General features: G+C 44.1%; 1 protein-coding gene and 1 long non-coding RNA gene across 2 annotated transcripts in view; one reads left to right on the forward strand and one right to left on the reverse strand.

Moving 5' to 3' along the window:
* Positions 1-24,948, reverse strand: part of KCNQ5 (potassium voltage-gated channel subfamily Q member 5) — a 508,649-nt gene that overhangs the window by 114,236 nt on the left and 369,465 nt on the right. The gene's annotated exons all lie outside the window — the stretch shown is intronic.
* LOC127049820 (uncharacterized) lies at positions 21,575-23,043 on the forward strand. The gene is made up of 3 exons (XR_007774077.1): positions 21,575-21,622; positions 21,986-22,105; positions 22,488-23,043. It is a non-coding gene; the product is annotated as an uncharacterized LOC127049820 (long non-coding RNA).

Raw genomic sequence — 24,948 nt, forward strand, 5'->3', positions numbered from 1 at the left:
AAATTCCCATTAACATCAGTAGGAGATAAGCATGTGTGTTTAAGTCTTGCAGCCCTTGCGCATATATAATGTATCTGATCTATGGCCCAGGAAAGCAGATCAAATATGAAATTAACAAAAGGTTATGTAGGGCTCCAATGAACTGGGCTGATAATTAATGAAATCAAACAGGGTGAGCAAAATCCAGATATTGTTAGTGCTTTTTGTTTGTTTTTGTCTGTCTAATTAGGATTCAAACTGTAGTTAGTTGTTAAATTAGCATGCTTCTCAAATGCTTTTCTGTGATAAGAAATTTCTCTTAATATAACATTCAAATGGCTAAAAACTATTTCAGTTTCCGCATTAATTAATATAATTATTCATTAAAACTCTAAATAACCTTTGGTTAATTTGCCGCATACCTGCTGTGGCCATCAGGTTCCCTTGGCTCCAGACCATTATTTTACAGCTTCAGATGGTATTTAAGTAAAGAAAAAATGCTGATATTGTAAATTCTGCATTATTTTTCCCAGTCATAAAAGAGTCATAGTTATTAGTTATACTAGCTATTGCATACAAGAGATTTGCATACAAAACCATAGCTCTTCTCTTATTTTACTTATATTTTTTGTACTTAAAATAACATTTCATAATATTATGTAGAGCACTAAACTATGACATGGTCTGCAATGGGGCTTCTAATGGGTATAGGCCCTGTCCATTGTGACAGGGTCAGGCCAGATGGCTACAAGAGAGTGGTCAAAGGTAGATACATTAGCTCCAGGTTAAGCAGGTCCCTTGTCCATGGGCAGGATAACAGGAACTATTCCAGAACACTCAGGAACATTCTAGAACTAATTAATGCAGACAGGCTAATTAGGACACCTGTAGCCAATTGGGAAGTTACTAGAATTAATTAAGGCTAATCAGGACACCTGGTATAAAAAGGCTCTCACTCCAGTTAGTGAGGTGTGTGCAAAGAGCTGAAAGTGAGAGAGTGTGCTGCTGGAGGACTGAGGAGTACAAGTATTAACAGACATCAGGAGGAAGGTCCTGTGGTGAGGACAAAGAAGGTGTTGGGAGGAGGCCATGGGGAAGTAGCCCAGGGAGTTGTAGCTGTTATGCAGCTATACCAGGAGGCACTCTAGACAGCTGCAGTCCACAGGGCCCTGGGCTGGAACCTGGGGTAGAGGGCAGGCCTGGGTTCCCCCCAAAACCTCTCAACTCCTGATCCAACACAGGAAGATCTCTGAGGCTAGCAAAATCCACCAATAAGTGCAGGACCCACCAAGGTAGAGGAGGAACTTTGTCACACAGTACAGAGCTCATTATAGATTGGAGTCTCTATGCCAACGGTTAATATATTTCCAGGAACTCAGAAAGTGAAACAGAATTTATCAAAATAGTCCTATAAAATAAGCTTTAATATAAGCTTCAGCTAAAACCAGCATCTCTATATTATTGGAAACGCATAGAACTAGATTCTCAGTTGGTATAAATCAGCTTAACTCCAATAGGTCAGATGGACCTATGCCAATTTACACCACCTCTGGTTCAGAAAGCCTTGAAAACAAATTTATTTATTATTTTCAAGCTACCAGAAAAAGAAAGAACAAAATTTTTCTCACATCTTCGATTACAGCTGACTTTGCATCAGCTTCTGCAATTTCAGTTTGGTAACCTATAAAACTTCTATGACACATAAATGGCATCATCCAAATAATAACGGCTAGGTGCTACTGTAACGCAAATAAAATAATATTTGATTTATGATTCAGTTTATTAGAAATTAAAATGTTTGCTCATTCGGTTAAAAGAAGAACATAGCAGCAGCAAAGAATCCTGTGGCACCTTATAGACTAACAGACGTTTTGGAGCATGAGCTTTCTTTGGTGAATACCCACTTTGTCAGATGCATGACATCTGAAGAAGTGGGTATTCACCCACGAAAGCTCATGCTCCAAAACGTCTGTTAGTCTATAAGGTGCCACAGGATTCTTTGCTGCTTTTACAGATCCAGACTAACATGGCTACCCCTCTGATACTTAAGAACATAACAGTTTATCTTGGTTCTAGGACCGTGCCCTCCACCCCTTGTCAGGTAAAATTCTAGCAGTGGTTCTCAAACTGTGGGTCAAGATCCCAAAGTGGGTTGTGACCCCGCTTTAATGGGGTCACCAGGGCTGGCTTAGACTTGCTGGGGCCTGGGGCCAAAGCCCAAGCCCAAGAGCAGCAAGCTCAGGTTATAGGCCCCCTGCCTGGGGCTGAAGCCCTTGGGTTTTGGCTTTGGCCCCCAGCCTGGGGCGGTGGGGTTTTGGCTTTGCCCCCTCGCACCCGGGGCAGCAGGGCTTGGGCAGGCCCAGGCTTCAGTCCCCATTCCTGGGGTCCTGTAGTAATTTTTGTTGTCAGAAGGGGAGGTGCGGCGCAATGAAGTTTGCAACCCCCTGCACTACTGATTCCTGAGGGATGAGTAGATGATTGGGTCCTACAATTAATAGTTCTTGTTTTCAGAATGATGTAAAATTGTGTCATTAATGCATTGCCCCCTGAATGCTGCGCTGCCCCATCTCTGAAAATCTAGGAGGCGCTGTGCCTCAGACAATCCAATGGCTCTCAGAGTTCCAGGGGATCACAGCTACTGCATCTCCCCTTTAAGAGAGTGCACTCTACCCTTCCTCTTTACAGCTGACTGCTTTAGGGATAAGTGGCAAATATGCCCCACACCCTCGTTGACCCTTTTGGATCAGCCACGTGCAACACTTTGACAAAGAGGAGTGTAAAGGTTCCAACTGTTATAACATGGCTCCACCCTCATATCTGCATTCACACCAGTCTGTGGTGATTGGATCCAACCACTGAATCCCATGGGTTGCTGCGCCAGCTGGGTTTGGGCAGTGATTGCTCACTGTTCCTAGCTCTCAGGCGCACACCCAGATATAGACCGCATGAATGACACCCTTCTTTGGCTCTGGGACCCTGCAGAATGGCCACCTAGACTCTGGAACCAGGGTCATAGCCCACCTGAGCCTCCAGTTGTTTATCCACTGTCCCCTAGACTCCACCTGGCAGTGGAAGCTCTAGTACTTACACCCCTCAAGGACTATGTGGGCAGTAAAGCAAAGAAACATGCGCGGAGCAAAGAAATTTCTTATCCACAAACACTTTACTCTTACAAAGCCCAAGAGAATTACAGATTTATGGCAAACAATAAACTCCTCAATGCAACTCCCTCAGTCTGATGTCACCACCCCTGTGAGTCCTGGGTTTGATCCAAGACCTCAAGCCAGGCTGCTCTTTACCTGCTTGGCTGGTTTTCTTACTTCTGGCATTGGTTGGCCTCTCTGGCTTCAGTCAGGTTTACACTAAGATCACTTTTCCAGTGTAGCTATACCAGCATACTTTACTGGCAAAGTGCTCCTACAGTGGAGGCAATTTACACCGCAAAACTGCTTTTGACAGTGTCGCTTATTCCAGCCCCCTGACTGAAGTAAACTACATCAGCAAAGTGCAGTTTTGCCATTATAACTGTGTCTATGCTCGGGGCTTTGGCCAGCACAGCTATGTCAATCAGGGATTACACCCCATGAAACTGGCAAAAGTTTGTAGTGTAACTCTGCTTTAGAGAAGCACCTCTTTTAAAACTGACTTTGTCCCCTCTTTCCCATGCACTGCAAGCTGCGGGGAGGTCAAGGCTTCAGCCCCCTACCTCTTGTCGGCTTCTGTGTAACAGTCATTCAAATTCAAAGGATCTCCCAACAGATGCCCACTGTTCCTTTACACAAGTGCCCTTCAGTAATAATCGCCCTCGATTGCTTGGTGATAGCTCCTCAGACATCACCTGTTCACTAGTCATCAAGCCTCTGGTACAAAATGGATGCTTTCATCCACAATGAAGGTTACAAACACAGAATGGCATCCACAAAACACAATGAAATTCCTAATTTGATACAGATATATTCCCAAACTGTCACAACTACCACCCAGAGGAAAGGAAATGCCAGATCTGAATTTTCAGGTGGCATTCCTCTGCATCACGGGTCAGCTCAATCCCTGAATCTGCCCGGCAGTGGGAAACACAACTTAAAATCCGATGCCATGATATTAGTTCAATTGATAGATATTCAGATCTTAACATTAATATTGGTTTCTACTGTCCCAAGTTAGTATGTTTACATCATCCATATGCTTTTAAATATTGAAGAGAGATGATGTTAAGAACAGTTATCTTTTTTGGAGACATTTTTCTTAACCCTTATAATTAATGCAAATTCCATCTTGTGTAAAACCAGGTGATGTATACAACTCTGCCTTATTTGGATATTTTTCCTTTAATTTAATTCTTTACTATATAAAGCCTTACTTGTTTCCTTCTAAGTTGTTCTTCTACATATTCGTTATCCATTTATCCGTTCATAATATCCTATAGCCCTTAGGTCTTGCATCTGTTTGTCATTCCATTTTCACAAATCAATACAAGGAATTCAAGTAAAAAGCACTGTTTCCACTACTTTGTATTCAACACATGCTAAATTCCTGTGACAATGCCCTACATTTTCTATTAAAATGATTTCAGTGATTGCTAAGTACTTAGAAAATCAGAGATTTCATATAGAAATTCAGGTTCAAAGCAAAAATATGGCTGTGCTTAATGCTGAAACACTGGAAAATTTAACAATAAATACTAATTTTAATGCATCAATTAATGGAATATCATGGAAACAGTTAGTTCCTCAATCCTCCCAGCCTAATATATTTTGATTTAGATGTACAACTCCTGTGCTATCAATTCTAATAACAGAAACTATATTGGGTTACTATATGGTTTTCTATAACATCATTTGCACCTTTTGTTAACAATTGCTCGGTTATTAATATATACCCTATTTCTATACAACAGTTATGGTAAATAAAGGATTACATGTTTATGATTTTACAATATATGATTACTCTTGTGGGAAAGGTCTGTGTCTACCTCTGTTTTTTCAGCAGTTAGCACAAAAGATTCCCAATCAGGGTGAGCAGGAGGCAGTGCAACTATAAATAATAATATCCTCTGTGATGCCCACAAAAAACTTGACAACGGTTGGGCTGCTGCTTTGATCAGACCACTACTTAACATGCTCACCAGTATTGTGCTCCCCCATCTGTCTGTATCCATCTGTTGTCTTTTGTCTTATAGTTAGACTGTAAGCTCCTTGGGGCAGGGGCCATCATTTTGTTCTGTGTTTGTACAGCACCTAGTACAATGGGGTCCTGGTCCATGACCGGGTCTCCTAAGTGCTATAATGAATAAATAATAATTATAATAAATATAGCAACAAATTTGAATTTTGGGGTGAAATCCTGGCCCTGTGGATGTCAATGAAAAAAATCCCAACAATTTCAGAATTTCACCCAAGAAATCTCTCCATTCCTTATTGTGAGGGAAATGAGTGGGTGCAGACACAGGCTACTACTGATTTATTTACAAATATGTACATTTTTGAACAAATATATTAGTTGGCAAGAATACAGCATAGCTTTTGCTCACCGACTCAGTAAGGTGTTAAGCCCCAATCACTTCATTGAGGCTCTGGGAGGGTGCAGGTGTCTGCCCACTGGGAGCTGTTTGCAGGATCAGGCCAAATTCATGATGAGACAGCCACAAAACATCAATGTAACCGTTTAATGGTGATTAAAAAATTTTGGGGCCTATGCGCTGTGGAAATTGGGAGCCCCCCACTTTCACTCAAATTTGGCCCAGCCTTCCCTCTGTCATGATGAAGGGGCTACTGAGCCAAACCTGAGCAGCACTCAACCTTGCTCCAGTTCTGCTCCAGCTGCTGTCAGCCCTGTATGGCATGAGTAGGGGCTATTCAGCAAAGCGCCTCCACCTCATACATTCCTCATCCTGCACTCCTCCCTGAATGCTCATCCCACCCCACATATACCCCAACAACCCTCCACATTCCCCACCCCTGAGAACCACAGCCCCCGCCCCCATCCCTGGTTCCCGACCACAGCACCCGGAGCGGGGGTACATACAGGGGTAAGGGAGATATGACATGAAATGTTTGGGGACCACTGCCTTAAAGTGAGTTCATAAATAAGGATCCATGGGATTAGAACCCAGATCTGTAAAGCCTAGAATGGTTGATATTCCCACATTGCTGCTGGAAGGGCAGGCACAGCCCCATCCAGAAACACTGCAGAGACTGGGCCTGCAGGAAGTAATGCCCAAAGGGTCCAGAATGACAGTACCCTGCAGCCTTCTGACTGGTCAAGTACCCTGGACTTCTGGCCTGCTGTGACTCCCGATCACATCTTGTCTTCTGATCACCAGTCTACAACCCTAGCCTGACTCTGACTCTTGCCTCCGGATTCCAGCCTGGTAGTACCTCTGATCTCCAGTCTCCATCCCCAGCCAACTCTGACCCTGATTCTTGCTTATTGAACCTAGGTCTAGTGATTCCTTTGACCTCTCTTCATAGACTAATGTCTTGTGGTCATCCTTAATGTATGGACACCAGCCCAGCTGCGAACACTAGGCCAGATCACTATGCCCTGGTCCCTTATAGTGGGTGTATAAGAAGCTATTTCATTTGAAAGGCTTCTTTACGTACCTAAGTTTAGTACTATTGTTACTTCATAGAACTTTGGGCTGGCCTACAATGAAAAGTTATATTGGTATAGTTACATCTCTTGGGGTGTGAAAAATCGACACCCATGAGATGTAGTTAAGCCGACTTAACCCCCAGTGAAGACAGCACTAGGTTGATGGAAGAATTCTTCTGTCGACCTAGCTTCCCTCTCTTGGGGAGGTAGATTACCTACAGCAACAGAAGAACCCCGTATAAGTGTCTACACTGAAGTACTACAGGGGTGCAGCTGCAGCTGTAATTTCTGTAGTGTTTTAAGTTCACCCATTGCCTTAATTAAGTTTCTCATGGTTATGGAACTGCTACATAGTAATCTAGGACTACTGAGAGGAAATGCACTCAGAGAAACCAAAGGGTGTGAGGTCAGATGTGCAGTTCACCCGGTAATTATCACAAATATTACTTACTGCTGCCCATTTATAATGTTATCCTTGATAAAACAAATAAGATTCACCAACCCTTAAATAAAATTCCCTTGACCATCTATAAAATGTTTTAGTTAGCTATGATACACAGACAGATTTCACTACTGACTTTGGAAAATAATATACTTAAAGAAGTGTTCCCATTTCTTCTTTCTATAAACTATATATTATTAGTTATTTCTGGAATAAAGCTACCTGGCGTTTGACAACTTAGGACGGGGTGGGCAAACTATGGCCTGGGGGTCACATCTGGCCCTCCAGATGTTTTAATCTGGTCCTAGAGCTCCCGCCAGGAAGCGGGATCTGGGGCTTGTCCCGCTACGGCGCTCCAACTGGGGCGTGGGGCAGGGTCATGCCCCACTCTGCACGGTTCCCAGAAGCAGCGGCATGTCCCCTATCTGGCTCCTACACATATGCGCAGCCAGGGTGCTCTGCACCCTGCCCCAAGTGCTGCACCCGCAGCTCCCATTGGCTGGGAACTGCAGCCAATGGGAGCTGCAGGGGTGGCGCCTGCAGACAAGGCAGCATGCAGAGCTGCCTGGCCACACCTCCGCGTAGGAGCGGGGACATGCTGCTGTTTCTGGGAGCTGCCTGAGGTAAGCACTGCCCAGAGCCTGCCGCCTGACCCTCTCCTGTTCCCCAACCCTCATCCCCCTCCCGCCCTCTGAACTCTTGGTCCCAGCCCAGAGCACCTCCTGCACTCCTAAGCCCTCATTCTCAGCCCCACTCCAGAGCCCGCGCCCCCAGCCAGAGCCCTCCCAACCCCCAATTTCATGAGCATTAATGGCCCACCATACAATTTCCATACCCAGATGTGGCCCTTAGGCCAAAAAGTTTGCCCATCCCTGCCTTAGGAACACCCCTATATACTCACAGGCATCAGTCAAACCCATCTCTGTGCTAGGGCTAAGCATCAGATTTTGCCCTGTTAAATAAAACTAAGCCAATTACAGTCCCATTTCAAGTGCCTGAATGTCAAAAGAACCTCTGCTTTTGAGATGTGTGTCCTGAACTTCCTTTCAGACAAGAAAATTCAGTAAATTTTCCATTTAAGTGCTAGCTAATGTTATTGTGCTAATGTGGTCTCCTGTAGTTATTTTAAATGTACTTCCCTTTACAGGACATTCTTCTCCATATCAGATATAATTTATTTCACCACTTTTTTTTATTGATTTCAGCTTTCCTTTTTTTAATTAAGAGGTTTATTTCAAATATTTATGAGCTGTATAATTTTAACACTTTTGCTGCTATGTCCAATTTCCAGATTAAAATCAGTGGACACAGGTAATATAATGTGTGCACTTTACTATTCAAAGTGAAGTTATAACTTGGATATGTAAGTATGATCCCTGCATCAACTTTAGGAACTAACATTTTAGAAGCAGACAAATTATATATATATATGTAAGCAGAGTCAGGATGAGCGCTACCCTGACATCTGGTGGTGAATTGTAGAGAGTGTGGAAAGAATTTTAAGAATTTGCATTGGCATGCACCTCCCCCACTTAGCATAACAGCACAGCAGCTTGGGATGGGACTGCTTTGTGATAGAAATGACTCAACCTCAGTTGGGTGGTACTTGCTAAACATGGGACATGGGTTCCAAAACCCCATGAATTGAGAGAGGTTGTGGACTGGTGTGTGTGTACCTGATGGCATAGGCCCCTTTTGAGGGCCTGGAACACCAATTGCACATCCTCCTCTCCAATGTTAAAGAGTACAGTTAATTTTTAATTCTATTAGGAGTCTATCTAGAGACTGCTGAGCTGAATTCATGTTGGGCCAATGGTGCACCAGCACCAGGGCTCCCTTACTAAGAGCTGAATTGAGATCATGGAGTGCTGTGCTAACTAGTGGGGGAGCCTGAAGACCTATTGTTAAGTGGCTGGCAGAGCAGAGCAGTTTGCAGCGTGTTAGAGCAGCCCATGGAACAGTGAGCAGAGTGAAGCGGTTTGCAGGGACAGCTGGAGGAGCGGCACAGCTGGTGTGGTGGAGCTGGTCGTGGTGAAGGCTGCAGCAGAACTCCACGGAGAGGCGGAGCAGTTGGCCCTGGCCCATGTAAGGTGCCCCTTAACACCCTGAGTGGACTTCCCCCCCCCCCTTTCCACCCAGGCTGGGGTGGGGGTAAAACTCTGCAGATAAACTCTTGAATTCTCGGCACTGACCAGAGACTTTTGGATTGTTGGACTTTGGGATGATTGGACTTAAGACCCTAAGGGGAAAAGGACATTGCCAAACGTACCTGGGGGTGGGTTTTTTTTGTTTGTTTGTTTGTTTATGGTTTGTGTTATAATCCTGTTTGTGGTGTTTCTCCAGTGGGATGCCGCATTGTTTCCTTCCTTTATTAAAAAGATTTTGCTACACTCAGACTCCGTACTTGCGAGAGGGGAAGTACTGCCTCCTAGAGACACTCGGGGGGTGTGGTATGTAAGTGTCCCAGGTTACTGGGTGGGGGCTCGAGCCGGTTATGCATGGTGTTATTGAAAAGGAACCCCTGGATACTGAACCCGGCCCTTGTTGCTGCCAATTCAGAGGGGCAGAAGGGTTACACACACAGACACACCATTTCAGAGCTAGTATCAATTACATTCAACTGTTTTTTTTTAATAGTGGAAGATGTAGAGTCATAAATCTGAAAAAAAACTGGAATAGACCTTATTAATGGGGAAAAATATGAGACTTTCAATCAGCTCCCACTGGAATACCTGATAAACATGGAAATAAATGCCAAAAATCTGTATTCATCAGTTATATAATAGATATGCTTCTTTTATTTTTAAGTTTATTTTTTCAAATCATGACTGAGATTTTGCATCTAGATTTTGTGTTAATAGATGAATTATTTAAAGACAATTTACATTCCAAACTACTGTTTCTAACATATTGCTACAATTTTATTAACATTCCATTTAAATCCCAGGTAGATGCTCAGTTTCAGCTGTTATCTATGAATATGTTCTCTACTGGATTTTTTATATCTCAATCTCTCTAACATTTTTGTGATAATTAAATGAAATGGCATAAGATCAGTTTGTCATGCATCATAAATCATGTATCACACAAGAAGCAGACCCCTAAGTGCCAGTGATCTTGACTCAAGTAGCACTATAGTGACACCTAACACACATACTGTATTTCTTTTGTTTCTTTGACAATTTAATAACTATTTTTAAAAGCAGCAAAGAGTCCTGTGGCACCTTATAGACTGACAGAAGTTTTGGAGCATGAGCTTTCTTGGGTGAATACCCACTTCGTCAGATGCATGTAGTGGAAATTTCCAGGGGCAGGTATATATATGCAAGCAAGAAGCAGGCTGGAGATAACAAGGTTAGTTCAATCAGGGAGGATAAGGCCCTCTTCTAGCAGTTGAGGTGTGAAAACCAAGGGAGGAGAAACTGGTTTTGTAGTTGGCAAGCCATTCACAGTCTTTGTTTAATCCTGAGCTGATGGTGTCAAATTTGCAGATGAACTGAAGCTCAGCAGTTTCTCTTTGAAGTCTGGTCCTGAAGTTTTTTTGCTGCAGGATGGCCACCTTAAGATCTGCTATAGTGTGGTCAGGGAGGTTGAAGTGTTCTCCTACAGGTATTTGTATGTTGCCATTCCTAATACCTGAGACTTTTCCACAGAGACTGTCCAGTTTGGCCGATGTACATAGCAGAAGGGCATTGCTAGCATATGATGGCGTATATTACATTGGTGGACATGCAGGTGAATGAACCGGTGATGGTGTAGCTGATCTGGTTAGGTCCTGTGATGGTGTCGCTGGTGTAGATATGTGGGCAGAGTTGGCATCGAGGTTTGTTGCATGGATTGGTTCCTAAGTTAGAGTTACTACGGTGTGGTGTGCAGTTACTGGTGAGAATATGCTTCAGGTTGGCAGGTTGTCTGTGGGCGAGGAGTGGCCTGCCACGTAAGGCCTGTGAAAGTGTGGGATCATTGTCCAGGATGGGTTGTAGATCCCTGATGATGCGTTGGAGGGGTTTTAGCTGGGGACTGTATGTGATGGCCAGTGGAGTCCTGTTGGTTTCTTTCTTGGGTTTGTCTTGCAGTAGGAGGCTTCTGGGTACACGTCTGGCTCTGTTGATCTGTTTCCTTATTTCCTCATGCGGGTATTGTAGTTTTGAGAATGCTTGGTGGAGATTTTGTAGATGTTGGTCTCTGTCTGAGGGGTTTGAGCAGATGTGGTTGTACCTCAGTGCTTGGATGTAGACAATGGATCATGTGGTGTGCTCGGGATGGAAGCTGGAGGCATGAAGGTAGGCATAGCAGTCAGTAGGTTTTCAGTATAAGATGGTGTTATAGTGACCATCACTTATTTGCACCGTGGTGTCAAGGAAGTGGACCTCCCGTGTAGATTGGTCCAGGCTGAGGTTGATGATGGGGTGAAAGCTGTTGAAATCATGGTGGAATTTTTCCATATTCTCCTTTCCATGGGTCCAGATAATGAAGATATCATCAGTGTACCGTAGGCAGAGAAGGGGCGTGAGTGGAAGAGAGCTGAGGAAGCTTTGTTCCAGGTCAGCCATAAAAATGTTGGCATATTATGGGGCCATGCGGGTGCCCATAGCAGTGTCACTGATCTGGAGATATATATTGTCATCAAATTTGAAATAGTTGTGTGTGAGGATAAAGACACAGAGCTCAGCAACCAGTTGTGCTGTGGCATCATCAGGGATACTGTTCCTGACAGCTTGTATTCCATCTGTGTGTGGGATGTTTGTGTAGAGACCCTCTACATCCATGGTGGCTAGGATGGTGTTTTCTGGAAGGTCACCAATGCATTGTAGTTTCCTCAGGAAATCAGTGGTGTCACGGAGATGGCTGGGAGTGCTGGTGGCATAGGGTCTGAGTAGAGAGTCCACATATCCAGACAGTCCTTCAGTGAGAGTGCTAATGCCCGAGATGATGGGGCGTCCAGGATTTCTGGGTTTGTGGATCTTGGGTAGTAGATAGAATAACCCTGGTCGGGGCTCTAAAGGTATGTTGATTTGTTCCGGTGTTGGTGTAGGGAGTGTCCTGAGTAGATGTTGCAGTTTCTTAAGTGTATTCCACAGTGGGATCTGAGGGAAGTGGCCTGTAGAATTTGGTATTGGAGAGTTGTCTGGCGGCCTCCTTTTGGTAGTCAGACCTGTTCATGATGACAACAGCACCTCTTTATCAGCCTCTTTGATTATAATGTCAGGGTGGTTTCTGAGGCTGTGGATGGCATTGCGTTCTGCACGACTTAGGTTATGAGGCAAGCGATGTTGTTTTTCCACAATTTCTGCCTGTGCACATTGGCGGAAGCATTCTATGTATAGGTCCAGACTGTCATTTCGACCCTCAGGAGGAGTCCATGTGGAGTTCTTCTTCTTGTGCTGTTGGTGGGAGGGTAACTGTGTATCAGTGGGCTGTTCAGTGTTATCCTGAAAGTATTCTCTGAGTCAGAGATGGCAAAAGTAGGCTTCCAGATCGCCGCAGAACTGTATCATGTTTGTGGGGGTGGAAGGGCAGAAAGAGAGTCCCCGAGATAGGCCAGACTTTTCTTCTGGGCTGAGTGTGTGCATGAGAAAATAAGGAAACAGATCAACAGAGCCAGACGTGTACCCAGAAGCCTCCTACTGCAAGACAAACCCAAGAAAGAAACCAACAAGACTCCACTGGCCATCACATACAGTCCCCAGCTAAAACCTCTTCAACACATCATCAGGGATCTACAACCCATCCTGGACAATGATCCCACACTTTCACAGGCCTTGCGTGGCAGGCCACTCCTCGCCCACAGACAACCTGCCAACCTAAAGCATATTCTCACCAGTAACTGCACACTGCACCATAACAACTCTAACTCGGGAACCAATCCATGCAACAAACCTCGATGCCAACTCTGCCCACATATCTACACCAGCGACACCATCACAGGACCTAACCAGATCAGCCACACCATCACTGATTCATTCACCTGCATGTCCACCAATGTAATATACGCCATCACATGCCAGCAATGCCCTTCTGCTATGTACATCGGCCAAACTGGACAATCTCTACGGAAAAGGATAAATGGACACAAATCAGATATTAGAAATGGCAACATACAAAAACCTGTAGGAGAACACTTCAACCTCCCTGGCCACACTATAGCAGATCTTAAGGTGGCCATCCTGCAGCAAAAAAACTTCAGGACCAGACTTCAAAGAGAAACTGCTGAGCTTCAGTTCATCTGCAAATTTGACACCATCAGCTCAGGATTAAACAAAGACTGTGAATGGCTAGCCAACTACAGAACCAGTTTCTCCCCCCTTGGTTTTCACACCTCAACTGCTAGAAGAGGGCCTCATCCTCCCTGATTGAACTAACCTTGTTATCTCCAGCCTGCTTCTTGCTTGCATATATATACCTGCCCTTGGAAATTTCCACTACATGCATCTGACGAAGCGGGTATTCACCCATGAAAGCTCATGCTCCAAAACTTCTGTTAGTCTGTAAGGTGCCACAGGACTCTTTGCTGCTTTTACAGATCCAGACTAACACGGCTACCCCTCTGATACTTAACTATTTTTACTACATTGTATCTGTATCAAGTATTTAGCCTGTGAACCAAATCATGATTTCTTGCTGCAGGCCTGAGATAAGGTTCCCCAGCAGTCATGAAGGAAGATCAGAATCCCTTCCCCTCTCCTCAAATCAGGGCACAGAGCACCAGACAATCCACTTCACAGCCACCCTGGTTCTGGTATCCACCCTTGTCTGTGGAGGGTGCTGCCGGTACAATTGCAAAGGAGTCAGATATTTTGGTGATGAATATCCTGTAAATGACTACATAATTTTCAGCAAGTTCTTCGCTACATAGACTGCATGGACTGCTAGTATGTTTTATTGACGGTATCTAGGACCTCCTATGATGAAATTTGTAAGCTTCAGTTTAGTCCAGGAATTCCCTGTTCATGACCTGTGATCCACTGTCTGTTATTACAATTCTTGGATTTCTGTGATAAGCAACAATGGATTTAACATGCCAGATCAAAGCTGCTGCTGTGGTACCTTTCTGTGTCACTACTTATAGCAAGTTGCTTAAACAGTGCTTTATCATCACATTTTTTCAGAGCAAACACGTCAGTTCTGATTTTGTCCCATGCATTATCACATATTCTTTCCAGTATGTATTTCTGTATTTCAACTATGTCCACAGCTGCTCTCCATTCTATCAATGTCACTGTTCATCTCCGGATACAATTTCTTCAGCTCCATTTTAGACTTAGTCATTCCTAGCTGCCCTTAGTGTATTCTTTACAACATTTTCCTTATCTCTGTGGGGACTATAGACCTGCCAACACTACGAGTTTTCCCCACTGACTGGATTTCCCAACCTTCCTATGAGTCTATGGGGAAAACCCATCAGTTTACAGGGAACTCCCCTTCTGAGTGACTGTTTTTCCACCATTATTCTACTTTGTAGAGAAGTGCAACCGAAAAGTGCTCCTACACTGAGAGGCATCTCCTTCTCTCCACATGTGAAGCAGGCATCTAACTCTCTCCTTCACCTTTCTACACAAAAGGCTGGAGCACTCAGCCCTTTGATCTTGGAGCTCTTGTGCTTCCTGCCAGCCTGCAGGTTGCGGGGTTAGGGGGATAGTGAAGAATCTCTGAAGCTTCTCCCATCCCCAAGTCTGAGGTGGGGAAGAAAAAGAACTTCCAGAGCTGCAGACCGAGCTGAGATGTGCTGGAAGGCAGGGGCAGATGTAGGGTTGGAGGTATGCAGAATGACTGATGGAGGGCAGGGGGCTGCAAAAGATGTAGGGCTGAAGGATGCAGAATTAATTGCCATGTGCGTGTTTTGGGAGGAGCTGGACCACCATCAGATACTACGGGATAGAATTTAAGTAACTTTATGCAAATGTGAAAATATATCTAAATTTATTTGCAAGTTTAAAATCTATTTGAGTCTCCCCCACCCCCAGATTGTGGTAGGTATGAGACTACTATATTTTTTACCGTTCATGATTACTCCTGAAATCACCGAAAGCTCCCTTTAATACTGGCAATATGCAGGTGGGAAGTGGTGATTTCTCCATCCATTACTTATCAGTATTACTGCATATGGTGTGTCATCCTTAACTGTTCCACTTTCCAATTCATCCGATATTCCCAGTGACACAGCACATGATAGCTTTTATTATGTTTACATTTACTTATACTGCATGAAGAAGTGATTTAGAATATGTGAGAAATGCAATGTATGCTCTTCACAATGCAATGCAATGATAAGATGATGTCCATAAAACCAAGATTGTATCTGTGGATTCCAAGGCCAGAAGGGATCATTGTGATATCATAATTTTCTTCTTTCCAAAGTAATCTCTGTATCCTGCTTGGGATTCCTCCAAGTTCTTTCCTTATGTAGTAAAAAAATCAGTAGTTTATGTGTTTCAGCTTTGAAATTATGACCATAAAGAAAATCATGGTGTTTTGTACAGCCATATATGCAAGGCTGAGCTTTCTTTTATTATTTGTTTACACATTTTTTTTTGCTGCAGTCAAAGCACTGAAGTCATATACTACAGGCAGACAATCAGCCCCATGTGTCTGTAGCAATATAGCTCCCAATCCTCCTTTTGACGCATTTGTGGAGAGTCTGATCTCGTTTACTGTGTCCAAAAGAAACAAGGCACTGATGCCAAGGCCTGTACATGCTTCAAATCCTTTAAATTTCTTTCATGCTCTGGCATCCACATCCATTCTGTATCTTTGTGAAGAAGTTTACTTAGGCTAATTGTTCGAGCTGCACAGATAGGTCTGAATAAATGGACACAGCCCAATATGCTTGCAATTTCTTTTTCTTAATCTTTGGGCCTTAGCATGTTTGGAATTGCCTGGATCTTAGAAATGTCAGACATATTCACTTTGTGGTTAATTTCTCTCCTAGCTAGGTGATTTCATTTGTTTTGAAAATGACATTTGCCTTGTTCAGTTTTAAGTTTTTATTCTTCCAGTTCTCTCTGCAATCATTCCTCATATATATTAGCAGTGCTGCCCTAGACCAGGGTTTCCCAACCTATGGGTCAGAACCCAAAATTGAGTCACCAGAATGTTTCAAAGGGTCACGTGGCAGCTCCTGTCCCACGGGGCTGACTGGGCTCACCTCCCTGGTTCAGGCACTGTAATCTCTGGGGCCCCAGCAGCACTCAGGTTTCTCCCAAATGTAATGATGACAGGAGTCCAAGTAGGCCAAATCTGAATGAGTGGCACTGCAACCTCATGAGCCAGGACACAACTCCACTTACACAAATTTGGTCCAGCCGGGGGTTGGGGCCAAACATGAACAGCTCTGCAACCCCAGAGGTTGCAGTGTCTGGAACTGAGAGCCAAGCTCAGCCAGCCCCATAGCTCAGGAGCTGCAGGAGCTGCCACCGTGGGGTGAGTGTGGCTGGGCAGGACCCCTCCCTCCCAGGGGGGCAAGACCTGACCAAAACCTTCCCAGACTATTTACTGGGTTATGACGGGCCATAAACATTTACAAATGGGTCCTGAGCCCAAAATGGTTGAGAACCACTGCCCTGGACTATCATATTATCAATGTACATCTTGACTCCTGTGAAACCTTCTAGCATCTCGGAGCTGGGACACTGTCCACCGAAATACTTCCATTGCCAAACATATTCAGAAAGGCGCACTCAAGAAAGCAGTATTTATCAAACAGTAAATTTAAAGAGCAAGTATTGGAGCTCTCTCTATACAAACTGCCAAAACACTGCAGATACATCTAGTTTGTTGAAGAATTTAGCTCCTGTAATCTCAAACACTTTTGTTACTTGTTGGCAAGAAGAAATGTTCCTTGGATATTTTTGTTCAACTCTTTGGGGTCAGTGAAAAGTCTGACTGCCTGTAGCGGGGTGGTCATCCGCTCCTGCCTTAAAAGGCTTAAATCAGCCCTGGGAGAGGGCTGAGGCTGTGAGAGGGCTGCTGCTAGGAAAAGCAGAAAGCCTTGGCTGATTCGGGAACCAGCCACGTCCCAATCAGGGCCCAGCTGGCACTTGTAAGAGGGAAGTGGGCCAGGAGCATACAGAGTGTCTCTCTCTAGATGTGGAGAGGGAGGGACTTGGCTGCTAGGAGTGAAGCATAATATCAAGACTGGAGCAGGGCTGGGAGAAGGCCAGAGGAGCTGGAGAGCTCTGGCTTAGAAACCCCCCAGGCTGCAGGCCTTCTTAAAGGCCAAAGAAAGGTACTGGGATTGTAGAGGGCAGCCCAAGGGTAGGCAGAGGCAGCAGGTCCAAACTCCCCTTGCCGGAGATGAATGGCACTTACACTCCAGTCTGCCCCAGGGAACGGGGGCTAGGTGATGACTGGCAGTGGCCATAGACTTAAGCAAGGTGGGGATAGAGGTTGGGGGTTACCTGGGGAGGGGAGACCCAGATCTGTGGGGGTACTGCCAGAGGACAGTACCCTGACCTGTAAGGGGCATTAGGAGCCAGGAGGGACTCGGGCCCAGTGGCAAGTGGGACATCAGCCTGCTGAGGATGCTCCGGAGCTGGAAACGCTAATTCCCTAGATGACCAGCAGAAGGCATCGAACTGGTGAGTCCCACCCCGTTACACTGTGGTGGAGAATGCAGGCATAGACAGTCCACCTCTGATACCAGGGGCAAGGGCAAGGACTGTGGACTATTGCCCAGATCCAAGACTTCAGCGAACAGAAGGTAGACCCAGAATGAGAGACTACTTTTGGAGAGCCTGTGTGGCCTGTCTTGCTGAACAGCAAGCAAGCCTGTTACAGCTGTTGTGGGGAAGGGCACATAGGTCTCATTGGGGGCCAGGTACCTTGGGCAGGAGGCCAGTGCCAAGGCAGAGGAACTGTTGGGCCTGTGGGAAACTAGGGCACATGAAGAGGGAGTGTCCCTACGGGACTCACAGGGCCCAGGGGAGCCCTGAAGGAAGGGCTATGCCAGGGACAAATGGTGGAGAGACTAGAGTGCCCCCTGTGAAGCCAACAGAGGGGCCCCAAACATGTTGGGTCTGTAGGGAGCCCGGGCACATAAGGAGGGAGTGCCCTCATGGAACTCACAGGGCCAGGCCTAGCCCGGAGGTGGCCAAAGGAAGGCACTGGCTGTGCTTCCTGTGCCACAAGGGCGGCTGAGAAAGACAGCCTTGCCCCCAGAGAAAGAAGAGGAAGCCAGAGGATCGGGCTCAGTCTGAGACTAACCCAAAGGAGGGGGTGGGGAAGACCAGGGCCCCAGAAGAGAGAGGGTATGGGGAAGAGAGGTCCTAGATCAAGAGTGGAACCCACATGGGAGTGGGACAACCTATGGTGAGGACCAAGACGGACAGGGTAACCCACGCAGGAACAGGACTGGCTACGGTGGGGACCCAGACTGCAGAAGAGGGAAGCAGGTGGCTCCTCTTGATCGAAAACCTGCGATAGGAGAGGGACCTCCTGCTGGGGAAGCTGGGGAGATAGGAACTACCCCTCCTGCCCACTGGGTGGAGGGGATCTTGAGGTGGAGTGTGTGTAGCAGGGTGGTCAGCACCCTAGCCTGAAAGCATGCCCGGGGTCCAGGAGGGACTCGGGCTCAGCGGCAAGTGGAACACCGGCCTGCAGAGGGCGCTCCGGAGCTGGAAACACTAATTCCCTGGACGACCAGCAGGAGGCACAGCATCGGTGAGTCCCGCCCAGTGACATCACCCCTTTTTTTCACTACAACAACTAAGGAATGAACCCAGTCTATTGGGTCTTCTACTCTATGAATGATGCCATCTGCTGTCATGTTTTGCAGCTATCATCTCTTTTTCAAGGCTTACTATGAGTAGGGCCCTACCAAATTCATGGTCCATTTTGGTCAATTTCATGGTCATAGGATTGTAAATATTGTAAATTTCATTATTTTAGCTATTTAAATCTGAAATTTCATGGTGTTGTAATTGTAGGGGTTCTGACCCAAAAAGCAGTTGTTGGGGGAGGGGGTTGCAAGCTCATTGGAGGGGTCTTTTGGTACTACTACGCATACTTCTGCGCTGCTGCTGGCAGCAGCACTGCCTTCAGAGCTGGGCAGCTGGAGAGCCACGGCTGCTGGCAGGGAGCCCAGCCCTGAAGGCAGAGCCACTGCCAGCAGCAGCTCAGATGTAAGGATGACGTGGTATGGTATTGCCACCCTTACTCCTGTAGTGCTGCTGGAGGGACGCTTCCTTCAGAGCTGGGCGCCCAACCAACAGCCACCACTCTCCAGCTGCCCAGCTCTGAAGTCAGTGCAGAAGTAAGGGTGGCAATACTATGACCCCTGTAAAATAACCTTGTGACCCTCTGCAACTCCCTTTTGGGTCAGGACCCCAGTTTGAGAAACACTGGTCTCTCCTGTGAAATCTGTATAGTGTAGGGTAAGAGTACACAAAAGACCAGGTTTCACAGGGTGTGGGGGACCAGATTTCACTGTCAGTGATGCGTTTTTCATGGCCATGAATTTGGTAAGGCCCTAACTATAAGTGTCATGTAAAACAGACTTTGCATCCCTCACCCCCTAAATGTATATACCTCTATGTCATATGATCATATTTTTACATAGATCAGATAATTCATGTTTAGTTTAGGTTTGATACCATTATTCTGACACTCTATGGCACACATCCTTTTAATAAGATCAGGGTATTTTGTGTGTGATTTATGTCTCTCAATGTGCTAATCACAACTTCTTGGTTGGCTGTTTTACCTTTGCACCTGAATAACAGTTCACATTGTCTCTCAAGACTGGAATTTGTTTCTCACTACATGATTTTAGTCTGATCCACTGAGCTTTATAATCTCTTTGGATTGCTGTATTTCAGACATGTATGGCCTTGTCTATTTTGTATGAAACATATATAGGTCATTTGTGCATATTTTTATTAAGCTGTAAATCCAAAAGGATGGGATTTTTTTATTGATTTCACCACATTCTGTCTGTAACAATCTGTGTGTTTTCATAATTTGTCTGTATATCTTTGCTATGTGGCTGGGCTTATTTCTGTTTCTGCATGTTGTCTGGATGCTGGACTTTTTCTGTGCTCATACTAAGCTTTTCATATAACTTATATTGTGCCTTATTTGACATGTTTTTTTCCCTTTGCTATTTTATTTTCTTTAATCTTTTTTCTCATTGGCCAGAGGTCTGGAAGCTCTGGGTCCTTGGGTCAGGAACCTCTGGGTTCTTGACCCTGGGACAGTCCTCATCGCAGGGCTGCTTCAGAGCTGCATCTGAAATTGACATTCTTGTCAGTCTCACAAGAATGTCAATTTCACTCGGCAGCTGCCAGTCCTGGGGAGCAAATTTTCTTTCAGAAACACAATGCTGGTGTGCGTTGGTGTTTCTGAAATGAAGGTTTTTTTCAAAATCCCTGGTTCATGAGAAAATTTGGGTTTGTTTCAAACTGGAATGAACCCAGATTTCAAAGTATTTGTCAGAAATGTCTGTATTTTGAAATTTGAGTTCGTTCTGATTTGGAACACACCCAAAATTTCTTACAAAGTTTTGGCCAGGTTTACTTAAAAGGGATTTTTTTTAATTGTTAGTTTTAAAAGGTGACACCCCCTTACCCTCCAAGGAAATATTTACATCCAAGGCGAAACCCTTATATTTCTACCTCTGCTACCTGATTCTGTCCCTTTACATTACTATCTTAAATCCTCATATTATGGCTGCCATCTGTCTGGACAAAGAAGGATAAGTCTCCCCTCAAAACCACTCCTTGATCGGCTGGAACATTTTCTGTTGTGTAACACGTGACAGCCCCTTCATTCTCAGGGACATGCATCTTACCCACACAGCACTCCTACTCCTTCCTGATTTGTGAAGAAAGTGATTAGGAGTGTGACCAAGAAACCAAGGACTCCAACATGTCTGATTATTTTTTACTTTGTGTGTGAATAACACCACCAAGTCCAAATCCATACTGTGTTCTGTTTCTATCATCTATTTATTGTCAAATGGTTGTTTCCAACAGTACAATTGATGTCACCTGGCTTATCTTGGACTTGGTGGTGTTCCGCCAAGGGTTCCACCTTGGATATAAATATTATCTTGGAGGGTAAGGGGGTGTCACCTTTTAAAACTAACAATTAAAAAAAATCCCTTTTAAGTAGATCCAGTGGGCACAAGTGAAATAATTTCATGGATGATATGTGATCCCACTGGCAGTGAAATGCGACAACCTCAGTGATCCTGACATTATACAATACACTGAGATTTCTCACAGAAGAAGAATTATAGGTAGATCTCACTGCCTGGGAAATGCTCTAACTGTAGCCCTAGATTTCTCTTCTGCTTTTTACAAAAATGGTTCCTGAAATTTTATGGAATTTTAGGGGCCCTTTTCATATCTATGTTGTATCCTGATCACTTATAGTAGGTGGAAATTTACTCTGTATTGCTCATAGAACATAAGTGAGAATGCCATTTAGTCACACAGAAATCTCTAATTACACATGTACAATACAACTACATTAAATTTCCTGTTTACAAAAGAAAAATGTTCCTATTCAGATATAGATATTTTTCTTTTTCAGCCCTCTTTACAAATGCTATTTTTGTTGAATGGAGACGTGAAAGAAAAGAAAGGACAAAGTGTACCAAAGAGAAAGGTATCATTAATGACAATGTCATGAATTCCATTTAGTAACAGACCAATACTTTTGTTACGATTTCTTTTGTTCTTTAATATGTTTTAAAAATTTATTCTTATTATTGTTAACCTTATTGGCCATAGATTTCTTTTTTTACTGGTACCTTTAGCTTCCCTTATCAACTGAGTTTCTTTAATGATAATTTATAGTCACTGCCATCTGATGATTCCCAGGTACCCAGGACAGTAAGTCCTCTTGTTACTCCTGACCTCAGTGAGAGGGAGTCTTGCCGTGATGGGTGCTGGCTCTGTACCACCAGCAGCTTTTCAGCCACACAAGCACTCTCCTCTGGGTTATGCCAGCCTTGTCTTTGCCTTGCAGATTAAAAAGAGGTGCACCCCAACAGTCCCCAAGTCCCTCTGAAGAATTCCCCTGTGATATTCAGCCCCTGACACTGGCTACTCATCGAAATCTCAGATCCTCTGCTCCCAAAGGAACAAGGTACCCCAGTTTACCAGTTTTACCTTAAATTCCTGCTCTTGTAAAATGCACAGCACTTATAACAACACACAAGGTTTATTTAAGAAAAAAACAGAGGTTCCAACTAGAAACAAACAAGAGTGATGAAAACAAATGGCTACAATACAAAATAAAATAATAAAATGTAACTAGGGCCTACACTTATTGATAGTTACCAATAAAGTAGGTTCCTCATTTCCACCCCAAAGTTCAGCCTGCTGTAGAGCTGACTGGCTTCACAGGAGCCTGGATCCAATCTTTTATGAAACACTCCCACTCAGCAAGATATCTCCTCAGAGAAATGGATGCAGTGTCTTTCTCCACCCTGTGATAAACTGAATCAGTCTTTTGTTTTTATTCACAGACAGAGCGATCCCTTGCCCGTTGTAATTTTCCTTTTTTACCTCCAAGTGGTTTCAATTGTTTGCAGTTCTCTTTGATGGTTTTCTACTGAGTGTTCTGGGATGGGACAAGGGCAGACGACTGAACCTTGCACTACATCACCAGCTAACCAGAGAGAGGCAACAGCTCCCTCCCACTTGAATGGGCCATCACTAATTCCCTGGTGACCAATTTCTACTCCAATACCATAAGGCACAGTTTTCAACATAATTACATTTATTCCTTAAATATACCTGTACACATCTTGCAATGATTATGAGTAGGACTCTGTGTCTGTCACAGAGGTCGCAGAAGTCACAGATTCCATGACTTTCCATGACCTCTGACTTGTACAGTGCCAAGGTGATGACCCCAGGGCTGCCCAGGCTGCTCAGATGGCCCTGGGGACCGCTCGAGCAGTGGCCAATGCAACTGACCTGGGGACTGCCTGAGCAGTGGTCCCGGGGCAGCTGGAGCAGCCACTGTTTGGTTGCCCCAGTAGCTGGTGCTACTGGTCTTGGGGTGCAGCCCTCACCCTAAGCTGCAGGCCCCCTGGGGTGCGGCCACCCCTGACCAGCGGGCGCCCCCAGGGCACCCCTGCCAACAACCTTCCTGCCGGCTCCCCCCAGTAGTACTTCTCTCCCATTACAATTTAGTAAGTGGTATTTATGGTATAAGTCATGGACAGGTCATGGACCATGAATTTTTGTTTATTGCCCGTGACCTGTCCATGACTTTTACTAAAAATACCCGTGACTAAATCATAGCCTTAATTATGAGTATTGATAAATTACAAGCTTTCAGTAGAGACCTCACATGCCACACTTTATGGAAAATATCATGAAAACAGTGCATTAAATGTGGTGAGTTTGTCAGGCCTGAGATAGCAGTTGCTTGTAAAGAACAGTGAGACCCCTCTGCCAACTGGCATCAATGATGTCGCACCATCAACCTCCTGTTTTTTCTATTTTCATATATGGATTTATTGAATTATTTATTTATTTATTTGATGATTTTGCATCCCTTGTTAACCAGGTTGATAACTTTGCCCCCAAAGCAGCCTTTTTGTCAGAACTGAGGAACTGTGGCTTTTGGAGCATCTATTAGAGAACTTTAAATTTTCATTTACACTTCTCTGTTAAATTTTTTTCTCCTACTCTACTTTGCTTCTACTTATTTTTACTTTGGAGAAATCGGCCCTTTTCAGTCTATATTAATAATGGGGCCTGTATTCTATTTGCATACAATGGCCGTAATGAAGTCAGGATTAAAGCTGGTTGAAAATTTTCAGATAGAACATTTTTTTTGCACTGGAAAATGCTAATTTGCTGAAATCTAAACATTTAATAAGTGTGTTGATTTCCTCAATATTTTTGACAAAAAGTTATCAAAACGCTTCATTTCAATAATGCTGAAGTGTTTTATTTTGGCTGGTATATTATTAAGTTAAATTAAGTGCTCTGACCTTATCAAAACAAAATATTTTGATAAGGCCCTTTTGATATTTCTAAAACATTTGTTCAGAAATGTTGTTTTGTGGGCAATTTTGAATCTTCAACTTTTCACTCTAATTTGGGACGAAAGCAAATATTGGAATCTGTGTTCTGTGGGAAATTGTGAATTTCAACCAGTTTGTCATCCTTTTTTGTATACAGATGACTAATTTTTAGTCCAGGGATCAATTTCATCTTTATCTGTTAGAAGCAAGTTTAATATTTAATTATCCTATGTTCTGTACAATATCTTTCCTGTTAGAAAGTCCAAGGACATTTTACTAGTCGCAACATGTGATCTCAAATGTATGTTCCCCAGGATGAAGACTTCCTTGATAGACACCACTAGAAACAGATTCAAATTAATTTCTCATACAGATCCACCTGGAAAATCCAGATGGATATCACTGTAAGGTATGACAAACAACGCAAAAACCAGGCCTGAGCTAGCATTTCTTGTACTGTAACTCCAAACTAAATTGATAGGAATTTTAAATGTGGAAGGAGACTTGTGATGTGCTATATAAAAAAATCGACCAAATATTCAATTAAACAGAGTTAGTAAAAACAAGTTTAAAAGAATTACCTACATTCCTCTTTAACAGATGCACTATTTCTGGACATCATTTCAGCCTTGCTAACGTCAGAAGACTTTTTTACTTCACTAACGGGCATTATCAGGTTCTCTGCTGAAGGGAAGTTAAGTAAAGTAATTTCAGGTTAGTGCAAGAGCCCAAACACAAGACTCCTGGCTCTCCTGCCTATCTTTATCTTTGCCATGTTGAATGATTCTTGTCTTCGTGAACATGCAAGACTGGGGATTTTTTTTTCTTTTTTTGCCTTATGCTTAATATTTGACCTTCATTTAAAACTTCCTGTACACAAGTCAGACTGCAAGCACTTCTAGACAGGGACTGTAGATGTCATCTTTAGGCTTAGCCCTAAATATGG

Source organism: Gopherus flavomarginatus, chromosome 4 (assembly GCF_025201925.1).
Source record: "Gopherus flavomarginatus isolate rGopFla2 chromosome 4, rGopFla2.mat.asm, whole genome shotgun sequence".
Taxonomy (NCBI): domain Eukaryota; kingdom Metazoa; phylum Chordata; order Testudines; family Testudinidae; genus Gopherus; species Gopherus flavomarginatus.